This window comes from Bufo gargarizans, chromosome 2 (genome assembly GCF_014858855.1).
Source record: "Bufo gargarizans isolate SCDJY-AF-19 chromosome 2, ASM1485885v1, whole genome shotgun sequence".
Lineage (NCBI taxonomy): Eukaryota > Metazoa > Chordata > Amphibia > Anura > Bufonidae > Bufo > Bufo gargarizans.
In genome coordinates, this window is record NC_058081.1 from 644,965,180 (window position 1) to 644,980,175 (window position 14,996).

Genomic DNA, 14,996 nt, shown 5'->3' on the forward strand with positions numbered 1-14,996 from the left:
TGGACAAGGGCTTGTCACCGTCTACCCTCAGAGTGCCAACTTCTGCTATCTTGGCCTGTCTCAACAGGTCCATTTCTCAAGAACCCCTTATCAAGAGGTTCCTGGAGGGTGCTTCAAGGTTAAAGCCTACAGTAATCAGACCTATCCCGGGATGGGATTTAATGGTCATGCTCAGGGGGTTATCACCCCCCCCCCCCCCCCCTTTGAGCCTCTAAAGGAGGTGGAGTTTAAATTTCTTGCCTGGAAAATTACTTTTTATTGGCTATCACTTCTGCAAAGCGAGTTGGGGAACTCCACGCTTTTTCTGCTTTTGAGCTGTACACCAAGTTCCTGCAAGACCGGGTGCTGCTCAAGTTCTTTCCTACCTTTATTCCAAAGGTGCCTTCATTTAGCAACATCAAACAGGTCCAAGATATTTAGGAAAGATGAAAATCTCCTTATCCTTCTTTCCGGTATCCACAAGGGTAGAAAAGCCTCTAAGCCCTCCATGAGTCGATGGATTAAAGAGGCAATTTGGAAGTCTTATGTGTCTCAGGGTTCTGAGCCACCTGAGTTTGCAAAGGTCCACTCTACTCGAGCGGTGGCTACTTCCTTTGCAGAAAGAAGCTCGATTCCACTAGATGTCATCTGTAAATCAGCTTCCTGGAGTTCTCACTCTACTTTTATCTCACACTATAGAGTGGATTCTAGGATAGATAGCTCTTCCTCATTTGGCCGGACAGTGTTATCTTCCACCAGGCATAAGGGCCCTCCCTTAGGGGTTTCTACTTGCTAATGCCCATCTGTGCCACTGGTTAGGACGTAAGGGAATCATTAATTTCTAACAATAATTTGTTTTCCTTAGTCCTAACAGTGGCACACAAATATCCCCCCCCCCCCCCCTTACTTATTTGTTTTTATACATTATTGTTGCTTATTTCTACTTGTAACTATACAAGGGGACTGGGGGTGATCCCCCTCTTTATTGGAGGTGGGAGGGTCTAGTCAATTATTTAAGTGTCAATAAAATTTCCACCTGTCCACCAGTCCATGGGGGGGGGGGGGGGCAGAATGCCCCATCTGTGCCACTGTTAGGACTAAGGGAAAACAAATTATAGTTAGTTAGAAATTAACGATTCTTTCACCAGTCCTCTGCACGGGTCACATGATGATGACATCACCACAGGTCAATCAGACTTCTGCTCCTCTGCTATTCCATGGCTTCCTGCACTGGTCACATGGCTAATGACATCACCAAAGGTCCTTCTCCACTTCTTACATTCTCTTTTCACACAGGTGGCTATACAACTGTAATTAGTGGGTGGGGCCTATCCTCCACTGCGGCCCCCTTCCCTCAGGGGCCTCAAAGCAGCTGTGTGGTCTGCCTCTATTGGAGGTACGTCTCTATTGGAGGTCCAATTCCCACTTCCCAAAGCAAGGCGCTAGGTCATAATTACTACGTTTTGTCAAAGTCATATAAAGCTGGGAAAGCACTTTGTAGTGCAGGTCTGGTTTCAAGAAAAGATCAAAGTTGGTCATCTCCGGGCACGAGAGGTGTTGAAAGAGATCCCTAATAAATTATTTAAGCTGAGCATACTCTAACCAATGTCGCCCCTGTCTCCTATCCAAAGGAATTAAAGTATCCATGGGAGCAAACGTAGTCCCGTTAAGGACATCTCGGACCCTAGGATAAGATCGGCTAGACCAGTGTAAGAATCTGGAGGCATAATGTCCAGGGGCGAAAGATGGATTACCCATTAGAGGAGTCATGGGGCCAGGGTATTGAGACAGCCCAAATTTTTGGGTCCATCTGTCCCAAATAGAGAAAGCGTGACATGTTAAAAAAAAGGCCACTCCTCCAATGGCGGTCTATCCTCCTGCGGAACCTATGGGGCTACCAAACAGTCGATTGGAGCAAGATCCTGGTCCATCTGGACCCACAAATTAACGTTAGAGCCTTTGGAACAATTAAGGATCCGCATGAGAACAGCCACCGAATGGTATAGTTTAAAATCTGGCAAAACCCATGCCACCCCTATTCTTGGGTTTAGACAGTATACAAGCATTCAATCTGGGTTTACCCTTGCCCCATACAAATCTAGTTATTGCTCTATTAATGGTTATAAAAAACTTCCCTGGAACGGAAATGGGGACCGTTTGGAACAAGTACAATTGTGGCAGGATATCCATTTTAATCACGTTTATCCTACCGAACCACGAAAGGGATTTCAGAGAGTAATTTCCCAGCTCTGAGATTATTTTAGCTTGGAGAGGCAAATAGTTAAGCGGGTATAGGAGGTGGAGCCGGGATTTGCAATCCCAACTATGTAATTCTCGTTGTCTGCCATTTAAAAGTGAAATTGGACTGAATAAGTGTCATTTCAGCGGCCGGCAGTGAGATATTTAACATTTCACTTTTATTCATATTGACCTTAAAATTAGTCAGAGACCCGAATCGATGAAATTATTTTCTTGCAAAATAGATGGCAGGGTAATATGAGGGTTCGAAACATACAAGAGTAAGTCGTCCGCATAAAGAGCTAACTTGTGATGATGGGTCTAGCCCCGTAATGTCGGGATTGCTACGTAATGCAATGGCAAGGTGCTCCATTACAAGAACGTAGAGAAGGGGCAAAAGAGGGCACCCCTGGCGCGTGCCATTACGAATATTAAAGGTGGAGGTGAGAATGCTATTTACTTTCACTCTGGCGGATGGGCAGGAGTAAAGGGCACTAACTTTGTCAACCAGGTTCGGGCCAAGTCCTATCTGACGCAATGCAGCTATCATGAAGCTCCACCGAACCCGATCAAAAGCCTTCTCGGCATCTATTGAGAGAAGACAAAAGGGTTTCCCAAGGCGTTTTGCTGCCGTGATAAGGTTAATGGTTCTATTAGTATTATCCCTAGTTTCCCTGCCAGGTATAAACCCCACTTGGTCCCTATGAATGACCGTCGGGAGCACCGAATTAAGGCGGGAGGCCAATAATTTGGAATACATCTTAATATCACCATTGATAAGGGATATGGGACGATAATTACTACAGCAGGAAACATCTTTGTTAGGTTTCGGAATTAAGACTATATGCGCTTCCAGCGCCTGTTTTGGAAAAGGATTAGACTGGGAGATACTATTAAAAACTGGGGACGCAGTAGCACCCAGCTGCGTGGCCGACTCTGGGCCATGCGGTGGTGATGAATGCGCGGCTTGGCAGTTAGGTTTAGGGCCCATTGTTGCAGAAGCTGGGGGTCATAAAAGTGAGACAGGAGAGTCCCTTGGAACGTCCACAAAAGCTGAGGCTACAGAGCCTCCTTGTACTGGAGAAGAACTCGTAGGGTGGTGCGTGCCAGGAACAAAAAGCTGTGCGTCAATATTGAATTGTAAAGCGTCACTTTGTCGATCGCGCACCATAAAGTAGCTACATAGGCCCCTGTGTGAACCGGGCTTTCCTTTAGCAGGCGTATTACTTTTAGAACTTTTCCTAGTGCCCACCATGTGGGCTATTTAAATGTAGGCTGTGGGCTAGGAATCACCCCCTTGTGTGCACCCACCTCTGATGCTTCAGCCCCTCATAACAGACAGCAGAGGTCTGGCTACCAGGAGTCGGCTGTCCTCAGGGCAGGCCTGTAATGTAAGCAGGGCCGGCTGCTGGGACCTGTAGTGCGCCGACAGTTGTGGCCTCAGGCCAAGAAACCCTGAGGCCTTGAGGTAAGCAGGGAGGAGGCCCTCCGTAACTCACCCATCTCCTCAATGCAGAAGACTGCTGACTACTCCAAAGACCCGTGCAGAGCGGGAGCTGCTAATGCGCACCAGCGCCGTCAGAAGGATTCCGCCTGTGAAGTAGGCCGCACTGGCCGATGCCGACCTGGCGCACGTACTGAGACCCGGGCAGGTACTCCAAATGCTCCTCAGGACCCCCGGCAGCGGAGCAGAGCAGAATCGCCTATGTGGGCACGGCGGGTCGGGATGGAAAGTCCTTCAAAGGTCCGGCACAGACGAAGCAGAGCGGATCTGCGGCCTCACTCCTCGGCTTCCGGTCACGCCCCCGTCTTATCACAAATTAGGCGCATTCTCCAGCAGTCCGTGTACTTTGATTGAAATCTACTTCAGGTTGTAGCTGGAGTAGGTTTCTATTGTCATTTACACCAGAAAACTGTCATAAATGATAGTGACTGTGCCCACATCATTCCCGTTCCCCATTTTTATAAACTGGCAAGTGCAGTTACTTACACCTAAATTGTAGGTCTGCACCTTCTTTCACCATTTTCTGGTGTAGGGGGTCGTAGTAAATCCGCCCCACCCCCTTTATGTGTCGAGAACATAAGTCAGGAGAACATAAAGCATTGAGGATTATTGAGAAAATTATCACTGCAATACACTTGGATGGGACAGGGTTTAGAGTCACCATGGTATGGCGAGCATCTCCTCTCCTGGACAATACTTCTCCTCTCCTGGACAAAACCTCTTCTAAAATGTACGGGAGACATCCTGGAAGAACAGGCAAGCCTCATGGGCACCCACCTCCCCTTGCTACTACAGCCCCAGCATAATTGTTGTCTGTGGGCGGGGCAGACTGGGAACTTAAAGTGGCCCTGGAAAAAATACTAGAAGTGGCCCCGTTTTGTATTTGCGTCCAAATTGATGGAAAGCAGGGCCAGCAATACCTTATTGTGGCACATTATACCACCCTAACAGAGCCAAATACCACAGTCCATAACAAAATACTGCTGCCAGCAGCACAAAATACATACCCAAAAACTTCCACTGGCCGGCCGCAAGGAAGACACAGGCGACCCCTTGGGCATCAGCCCACTGGGAAATTTCCCTGTAAGGTCTATGGCCAATCCACCCCTGTCTGTGGGGATACTCAAGAGTGAAGAAGAACATATTGAGTGCGGAAAGCAAAGCCTTTAACTCACTTTAAGGCCTCATGCACACGACCGTTGTGTGCATCCGTGGCCGTTGTGCCGTTTTCCGTTTTATTTCACGGACCCATTGACTTTCAATGGGTCCGTGGAAAAATCGGAAAATGCACCGTTTGGCAGCCGCATCCGTGATCCGTGTTTCCTGGCCGTGAAAAAAATATGACCTGTCCTATTTTTTTCACGGCCAACGGTTCACGGACCCATTCAAGTCAATGGGTCCGTGAAAAATCACGGATGCACACAAGATTGTCATCCGTGTCCGTGATCCGTGTCCGTGATCCGTTTTTCCGTTTTTTCCTATCATTTCAATGGCAAACTTGACTTAGATTTTTTTTTCATTTTTCATGTCCGTGGATCCTCCAAAAGACAAGGAAGACCCACGGATGAAAAAACGGTCACGGATCACGGACCTACGGACCCCGTTTTTGCGGACCTTAAAAAAAAACGGTCGTGTGCATGAGGCCTAAAGAGGACCTTTTACCGCTCCTGACATGCCCGTTTTAATAGCTTCATGCATTCCCCATGTAATAACAATTCAGGAATATCTATTCTTATGACTCTATATTGTGCTATTCCTTTATTGTTTCTACTAGAAGTTATGACTGAATTGCTAGCAGAGAAAGGGTACAGAGGGGAGGTAACCTGTTTAGGGTGTACAGCACTATCCAATCAGTGCTACCATTGTCAGTCTGTGCAGGTACACCCCCCCCAACTGGTAACACCTCCTTGTACTCTTACTGCAGACTGCTGGCAATTCATTCATAACTTCTAGTAGAAATAATAAAGGAATGGTACAACATAGAGTCATAAGAATAGATGCTCCAGAATTGTTATTACATGGAAGTGCATGACGCTATTAAAATAGGCATGTCAGGACTCAGGAGTGGTGACAGGTTCTCTTTAAGTATATGGTCTGATGAACATTAACTCTATGAGGACATAGTCCTTTAGTCCATATTAATGGATAACCTGCAGTAATCAAATGCAAAAGTAAAAAAAAAGTATCAAATGAACTGGATTATCGTGTAGTCAAAGAAAGCATATAAATCTAATGTGTAAGGTTAAAAAAGAAAGCACAACATAAAAAGTCAACACAAAATCCACTGCAACACAAAATCCTAGAATTTTGGACTGTTCCAGGCCAAAAATGGGTAGGGCTTAAGTAAGCCTTGCCCATAAGTGGGTGGGACCTGTGGATTTGGTGGGCAGTCCCAGGTGGAGTTATATGGCGCAAATTTATCAGTTGGTAAGTGTGCTTTTGTCTAAGGGTTCATGCACACAAACGTATTTTCATTCCGTGTCCGTTCTGTTTTTTGTGGATCGTATGCGGAAACCATTCATTTCAATGGGTCTGAAAAAAAAAACTGAAGTTACTCTGTGTGCATTCTGTTTCCGTATGTCCCTATTTCCGTTCCGCAAAAAAAATAGAACATGTCCTATTATTGTCCGCATTATGGACAAGGATAGTACTGTTCTATTAGGGGCCAGCTGTTCTGTTTTCCGCAAAATATGGAATGCACACGGACATCATCTGTATTTTTTGCAGATACGTTTTTTGCGGACCACAAAATACAAATGGTCGTGTGCAAGAGCCCTAACAGAAAAACTGTCTTCCTCATAAAACCAAAGTGCAGCTTTCAGTCCTTATAATACTCCTGAAAAATAAAATCTGCACTGTGATGGGTCGCCACGAGGGCAACAAAGACATTTTTTTTCAGTTAATTTTCATGAATAACTCCTTTTATTTTTTAATCAAAGGAATTTCCTAACTGAGATAAACAGCAGATTATCAGATGCAAAGTTTGAGATTTTTGCAGCACTTTTTTCCCCTCAAGAAATCTGATTAATAATAGATGATGAGGCATAACTAGATGGAGTGCAGAAGTTGGAGATGCACACAGTCCCTGGAGCCTGAGGGGCCCAAAAGGATTATGAGAACAGCACTGAATATGTGACACCTGGGGCCCCTGGTTGACAGAATTTTGGTGCAAAATTTGGCATCTCAAGCCACACCCCTATTTACATAAAGCCATGCCCATATCCTGCAAAGTCATGGCTCCTTGCGTGAGGTGGTGGAGATTAAAGGGGTTATCCCATTATTAAAGTAAAAAATGAAAATCCTACTGTATACATTGTACATTGTATATTTTTTTGCCTTTGTGCTTTCAGCCATGGTAACGCGCACCTGCGCACTGGATGTGCTGACTGACCCACAATTTTTCTTTGCAGTTTGTATTGGAGTTGTGGCTGACTCTGTTGGTCGTGCACTCCTGATTAACTTGTCTGCCCTATAGGCTGATTTTATAGAAGTATAGCTATAAAGCTGTAGCCTACTCTCCCTGTATGTATTGGTAGCCATGTATTGGCACCAGGTAAGGTGGAATAGAGAGGGGGCTCAGCATGCTAGTGGAACCTCATTCCTTGAACAAAATGGAGGCCGGTACCAAAGAGGCATTATATAGTGTGGGTTTGGCATGCATGAGGAGCCTGCATCCCCTGAATATAATGGAGGACATTTCGGCACCATAAGAGGCATAATATAATGTGGGCTCGGCGTGCATGTGGAACCTGCATTCCCTGAATGTAATGGAGGCCAGTATGGCACCAGTTAATGTGGTATTTAGTGTTAGGTTCCCGTCTTACTGAGATCGCTTTGACGTTTGGCAGACGGGCTCAAATAATTTTGTATAAAATGATTTGCCAAGCATCTCAAATTTATTAGCATAGCATTAGCAACAGAATACTTTCTATTATTTTGCCATTATTGCACTTTATTTGGTTTGTAGAGTGCTGTTGCATTGTATATTTTTTTGCCTTTGTGCTTTCAGCCATGGCAACGTGCACCTGCGCACTAGATGTGCTGACTGACCCCCAATTTTTCTTTGCAGATCATATACTGTAGTACAGGGAAACCTCTTTCTCACAAAGCTAGAACCTGCCCTGTACCTCACATGAATCCAGAGATCTCCCCATTCATTGCTCTTCTAAATATGTTTCAAGCTGGTAGCTCAGGGGATGTGTCCGTTCCCAGGGGACATGTCCCATCTGCTGCAGTCAGTGGCAGTTGAAGGAAGGAACTGAACATGTGGGCCCACCTCACTGAGGTGGACAGAGAAACTAGAAAAAGAGCAAACATCAGGTAGCGATATACTGACCGGTTTCATTGAATAACTCAGTGTCTATACTAATGGAGTAATTTATTAGGACTGGTGTTTTAGATCTCGGTCTTAATACCCCTTGCGCTGGCGCATGATGCACCCAAGTTATGTAAAGGCGCCCGCTCCCTTGCTGGCAAACATTTAGATAATTTTCTACACCTAAAACAGGTGTAGAAAATGATACATGAGTCCCCCTTTTTTAGGCCTAGCGCGAGCGGGGAAAAATCCCCTTTGCGACCGAATCTGCGACAGATATATGCCCAAAAAATACATACAATTTCAAAAGTATTCAGGTCCAGATGCTGATTTAAAAACTATAGAATATTTTTCATGGGACAACGCCTTTAATCTTTTTGTAAATATGTATAAAACTAGATGGACCATATATGCAGCAAATTTTGGTGCAATAGTAATGAGGTCCACAGTGTTTAGCAGAGAGGGCAGCAGCACGGTCTAACTGCTAAATGGTACTGTTACATTGCTCTTGATAAACTACTCTTTGCTTCAGGAAACCCAGTGCCAGCCCCCCATGTCATGAAAGCATGTCAGAAACTCAGTACATGGGTAGAAGGAGCTTCATTATATATCTGCCTAAGTATAGTTGCCAACTGTCCCTAATTTTCAGAGATAGTCCCAGCAAATTCAGGCTGTCCTGTGCCTGGAATGTGTGGGGCTAATTTAAGCCCTACCCATAAGTGAGAATTCCTGAGTGGGTCTGGGGCGTTCCTGGAGGTGGGACTTACATGCCCAAAATTTACCAACTACAACGTTGATAAGTATGTCCAAGTATTGAGAAGTTGTGGCCAGCAATTCATTTCCCTGCAGTGGCTGCAATGTAGTAAATAGACTTATAACATAAAGCTGAAATTTGTCATTTAATACAGAAAACATAGGATCTTGTGTTAACTAAAAAAAATGTTCACATTTTTAAACCCACACAAGGTTTCAAAGGTTTTTAATATAGTTAATTACATTATCCACAGCCAGCTTTCCACACACCACCTCAGGCTGATGAAAGAAGCTGACCACTCCGTGGAAGCCATCTTTAACATGATGCCATGTAACCGTGACTCCATTGTCCTCCAGCCGTTTCTTGTAGAGTATCCCATCATCACGGAGAATATCAAACTCACATGTTAGTATGTAGGCTTTTGGTAATTGCCGGATAACAGTCATCATCGGAGAACAATGGAGAACATGTAAGGTCAACAGCTTTCTTAACCTTCTCATAAACGTCTTTATTAAAGGGTGCCATGATATATGGTTTGTACCCTTTGACCTTAAACTCCTCAGAACTCAACCATTTGCTTATTTTTTGCCTTATTTCAGGAGGAACATGGATGCCCTTTAAAATATATTTTGATAAAGAGAGATCACCACCTATATACATCATTAAATTGTATATAGAAAAATCTCGGAGCAACAAAGGCACCATTTTGTTTTGCTGGTAGGAGGGTAAATTGAAGTCAGCCCTTTGGACCACTGGGTATATCAACACCTGGGCAAGAGGCCTTGGGATATCTAATCTACCCACAAGTGCTTGACAAACCCCAGCTGCGAGATTGCCCCCAGCACTGTCACCACATATTATAACAGAGGATGGATCTACTCCATGTTCTTGTGCTGTCTTCAGAAAGTGAACTGTAGCTAGGAGACAGTCCTCCAATGCGGCTGGGCATCTGTGTTCTGGTGCCAGGCGGTACCTGAAGGTAATAGAAGAAATTTGTCTTTGAATTTTTGGCAACCAGTCAAATTCCAACTTCCATTTTCATCAGTAATCAGATGAATTGCTATGGACAACTTCTTTTATCCACACTAGCTGTCAAATTGTGAAAGTACTGAAAAGTTAACTCATGAAAATTTCACACAACATATGGTCACTATAATCAATTAAATAAGGAAATGTTAGCGGAATTATGCCACCTTACCCAACAGAGATGACCACTGCTCCAGAATTCTTTGTTAGATATGTGCAGAAAATGTCATAGCTGTCTAAAACCAAATATACAAGATATTAGTTCCTGGTATCAATGTCCACCAGTGTCAAAAAGTCTTCCTATGTTAAGACATGTAAAAAACAAAGAGAAAGATTTAAAAAGTGCTCTCTCATCAATTAGATGCTTCTGATATTAATTGGAACATATGACCAATTATAGCTAGAGATGACATTTTGAAAAATTAGATTCAGACAATTTTCCAAACTTCGTCAAGAATTTGTTACGAATTAATTTGTCACAAATCGTGATAAATCTGATATGCCCAGGCCACCCTCTGCCTAATCATATTCATCCCACTTGGTCCAATCTCAGTGTGAAGGCTTGGAACTTGAACTGAAAGGAGATTGCAGGGAGAGTATAGGGGAAGTGTATCGCTGTGTGCGTTACATTCTAGTGCACCCACATTCATACTTTATAATCCGTTCTGTAAGTATGCAACGTGCCAGTCCGCAGGGGTAGAACACGCGAGATTCACGGTGGGCCGAAGTGAGCAAACAGTTCATCGATTACTCACGGTTTAGCAGACGCCTCCCTGGGCCAGCAGTGGAGTTTAGGGGAGAACAGCACTGGATTCTCCTGGGGCACACTCTATTACAGGGGACACCGGCTAGGTAGTGATCAGTGTGTCCCTTGATGGTGAATTGATTTCTGAGTGCTTGTGCAGCTGGGCCCCTGACTTAGGTACTGTCGTGATGCCAGCACCTTGATGGTGCAAAGTGTTGAGAATGGTAGTGGTATGAAGTTAGAAGAACGAGGCAGGTTTAAATCCAATTGAGAACTTTACTATGACCAGGTTCTTGATAACAGTTTACATCCAGTAATAAAGCAGTCTCTGATACACATGCAAGTTGGATGTGATTAATCCCATTAACAGGCTGGGCTGGTAGTAATGTGTCAGGCTAGGGTAGTTAGTTATGTACTCACTGATATTCAGCTCTTTGCTTGGCTTCAGTCTCAGTTGAGGTAGTTCAAGTCCTATTCTTCTACACACAAACAATGCAACAGAAATCATATCTGTCCTTAGAATAAGGCCTCATGCACACGACCGTTGTTGTGTTCCGTTCCGCAAAATGGGGTTCCGTTGTTCCGTGATCCGTTTCCGTTTTTGTTTCCGTGTGTCTTCCTTTATTTTTGGAGGATCACCAGACATAAAGGAAAGTAAAAAAAAAAATCTGAGACAGGTTTGCCATGCAAATGATAGGAAAAAAACGGATGTGGACGTGCGGACGCGGATGACAATTATAGGTTATATTTTTTTTACGGACTGGAACCACAGATCACAGACGCGGATGACAAACGGTGCATTAGCCATGTTTTCAACTGACCCATTGAAAGTCAATGGGTGCGCAGAAAATCATGAAAAATGGAACAACGGACACAGAATAAAACAACGATCGTGTGCACGAGGCCTAACGTTGAGGCTGCCGGAAGCTAATAAGTCCTTCACCTACACTGCTGCCCATAATTATTCATACCCCTGGCAAATTTTGACTTAAAGTTACTTTTATTCAACCAGCAAGTAAAAATGATATAGGTGTCTCCCAAAAGATAATAAGACGATGTACAAGAGGCATTATTGTGGGAAAAAAAACCATTTCTCAGCTTTTATTTACATTTCAGCAAAAAGTGCCCAGTCCAAAATTATTCATACCCTTCTCAATAATCAATAGAAAAGCCTTTATTGGCTATTACAGCAATCAAACACTTCCTATAATTGCAGACCAGCTTTTTGCATGTTTCCACAGGTATTTTTGCTTATTCATCTTTAGCAATGAGTTCCCAATCTTTCAGGTTGGAGGGTCTTCTTGCCATCACCCTGATCTTTAGCTCCCTCCACAGATTCTCAATTGGATTCAAGTCTGGACTCTGGCTGGGCTACTCCAAAACGTTAATGTTGTTGTCTGCTAACCATTTCTTCACCACTTTTGCTGTGTGTTTTGGGTCATTGTCATGCTGAAATGTCTACTGGTGTCCAAGGCCAAGTTTCTCTGCAGACTGCCTGATGTTGTAGTTGAGAATCCTCATGTATTGCTCTTTTTTCATGGTGCCGTTTACTGTGATTAGGTTCCCTGGTCCATTGGCTGAAAAACACCCCCAAAGCATTAGGTTCCCACCACCATGTTTGACAGTGGGGATGGTGTTCTTTGGGTTGAAGGCTTCTCTTTTTTTAAACCAAATGAAGGAAACATCATTGTGACCAAACAATTCAATTTTTGTTTCATCTGACCATAACACAGAAGACCAGAAGTCGTCGTCTTTGTCCAGATGAGCTTTTGCAAAGGCCAAGCGAGCTTTTGTGTGCCTTATTACTTGCTGATTGAATAAAAGTAACTTTAAGTCAAAATTTGCCAGGGGTATGAATAATTATGGACAGCATTGTAGAGGCGCCTAGAGCCTAGAATAATGGCTTTGTCCTTCCTTTGTCTTTATCCAGTGATAAATTTGTCCAAGATTCATGCTACTCCTGAGGAGTGGATGGTAGAATAGAGACTTTTCTTCTGCCTGACTTCCTGGCTTGGTACTGAGATCCAACGATGGCTCCTCTGGGCCGTGAAGCCCAAGAGAGCTTGAGAGGAGAGGAGACCTCTCCTACCTCCTCCAAACTCCTGTACTCAACCACTAAATCTTCCCAACTCCCTAACTAGGCCTGAACTGTCCTATATATACTGTGGTGCTACCCCCATCTAGTGGTGGAATGTATGTAATGCACCTGACAGCCTGGTAAAAAGGGATTTTACATAATAATACAATACAGCATGATATTACAGATAACAACAACAAGCTTTTGCAGTGCCCACGCAAGCTTAGTGGGACATTGCAAGTACCACAAAATCCGCTATGTAGGTACTTTGCCATCAGTATTACAAGCAGTTGTAATTTATCACTGGCTACAGCACTGTGCAGGGCACCAAGATTCATAGCTAATCCCTTCTGTTAGCTGTCGAATTATTGTGCGCAAGTATTACAGGTCAATAAAAGCATCAGGTCTAATTTATCACCATGGACTTAACTGTGCAGTGCACCAAGATTCAGGTTGTCAGCAGCAGTGGCAGTAACAGTGTGCACCAAGATTAATAGCTAATCCCTTCAGTTTAACAAAAAGAAAAAGCATGCAGCACCCTTTAGTACAGTAAAAAAAACTATGCGCGCCCTTGTAGGAGCTGTGTCCAGATGGCTCCTTAGTGTAACAAATTAAAGAAATGGAGGCAGCGCCAATAAAGTAGAGGAGCATTTTTTTTTCATGTAATACAAGTTGTGGCAGTCCATAATTTATCGCAGTGGACCTTACTGTGCAGTGCCCTAAGATTCAAGTAGTGGCCCCATTATAGAATGGGAAGGGTGGCAACAGCAGCAGTGGCAGTGACAAAAGTGGCCCCATGGCAGAGTGGGGACGGTGGCAGCAGCATTAGTAACCCCATGACAGAGTAGGGATGGTGATGGCAGCAGTAGTGGCCCCATGGCAGAGTGGGGAAGGGGACAATGACAGTACTTCCCCCATGACAGTGGGGACAGTGACAGCAGCAGTAGTGGCCCCATGACAGAGTGGGGACAGTAGCAGCAGTAGCAGCCACATGACAATGTGGGTACGGTGCTGGCAGGAGCAGCAGCCGCAGTAGTGGCCCCATGACAGAGTGGGGAAGGTGGTAGTGACAGTGACAATAGTGGCCCTATAACAGAGTGGGGATGGTGGCATCAGCAGTAGTGGTTCCATGACAGAGTGGGAATAGTGGTGGTGGTGGCGGCAGCAGCGGCAGTAGTGGCACCATGACAGAGTGGGGGAGGTGGCAGTGACATTAGTGCCCCATGACAGAGTGGGGGCAGTGGCTGCAGCAGCAGTGGGCCATGACAGAGCGGGGACGGTGCTGGCAGCAGCAGCAGAGTGGGGACAGTGGCAGCAGCAGTAGTGGCTCCATGACAGAGTAGGAACGGTGCAGGCAACAGCAGCGGCAGTAGTGGCGCTATAATAGAGTGGGGTAGGTGTCAGCAGCAGTAGTGGCCCCATGACAGAGTGGGGATGGTGGTGGCAGCAGCAGCAGTAGTGGTCCCATGACAGAGTGGGGAAGGTGGCAGTGACAGTAGTGGTCCCATGACAGAGTTGGAAAGGTGGAAGCAGCAGTAGTGGCCCCATGACAGAGTAGGAACGGTGGTGGCAGCAGCAGCAGTAGTGGCACCATAATAGAGTGGGGAAGGTGTCAGCAGTAGTAGTGGCCCCATGATAGAGTGGGGATGGTGCTGGCAGCAGCGGCAGTAGTGGCCCCATGGCAGAGTGGGGAAGGTGACAGTGACAGTAATGGTCCTATGACAGAGTGGGAAAGGTGGAAGCATCAGTAATGGCCTCATGAGTGGAGGGGGTGGGGCAGCAGCAGTGGAAGTAATGTGTTAACATCACTGTTTATTTTTCCGCTCATCTGATCCATCTGGCATGCATATCCTTTTAAAAAAATGTAACATGTACATATCAGTAAACCAAGAAGCCCCTTTGTAGGAATGGCAGTAGAAGCAGCAGGCAGCCGGTGGGTGGCAGCAGGGCCGGCCTTTGGGGTGTGCGGGCTGTGCGGCCGCACAGGGCGCCATAGCAACAGGGGCGCTGGGCGGCCGACAGCTCGCAATGTAATATGCGGCAGGCGAGGCTGCACTTGTGTTCTCCCTCGGGGCGCCCCCTCCATCTCCCCCTCCCCTGTCTGACCTGATTCGTTCCTCCTCCCCTGTGTCTGACCTGCCTGCTGCCCCCGCAGCTGCCAATAAGAAGAGAGATGGGAGGAGGAGGGGAGGGGCTGAGGCCACTGCGCCACCAATGAAGATAACTGACCTGTAATACAAATACAGGAGGCGGGTGCCGGAATCAAATAGCCGGCACCCGACCTCTGTGACAGGGAGCTGCGATCAGCTGCAGTTGAGTTAACCCTTCAGGTGCGGTACCTGAGGGGTTAACTGCCGC

At 45.5% G+C, this 14,996-nt stretch overlaps 1 pseudogene; it reads right to left on the minus strand.

Moving 5' to 3' along the window:
• Nucleotides 1-9,005: 9,005 nt before the first annotated feature.
• Nucleotides 9,006-14,996, minus strand: part of LOC122926250 — a 38,860-nt pseudogene continuing 32,869 nt past the window's right edge.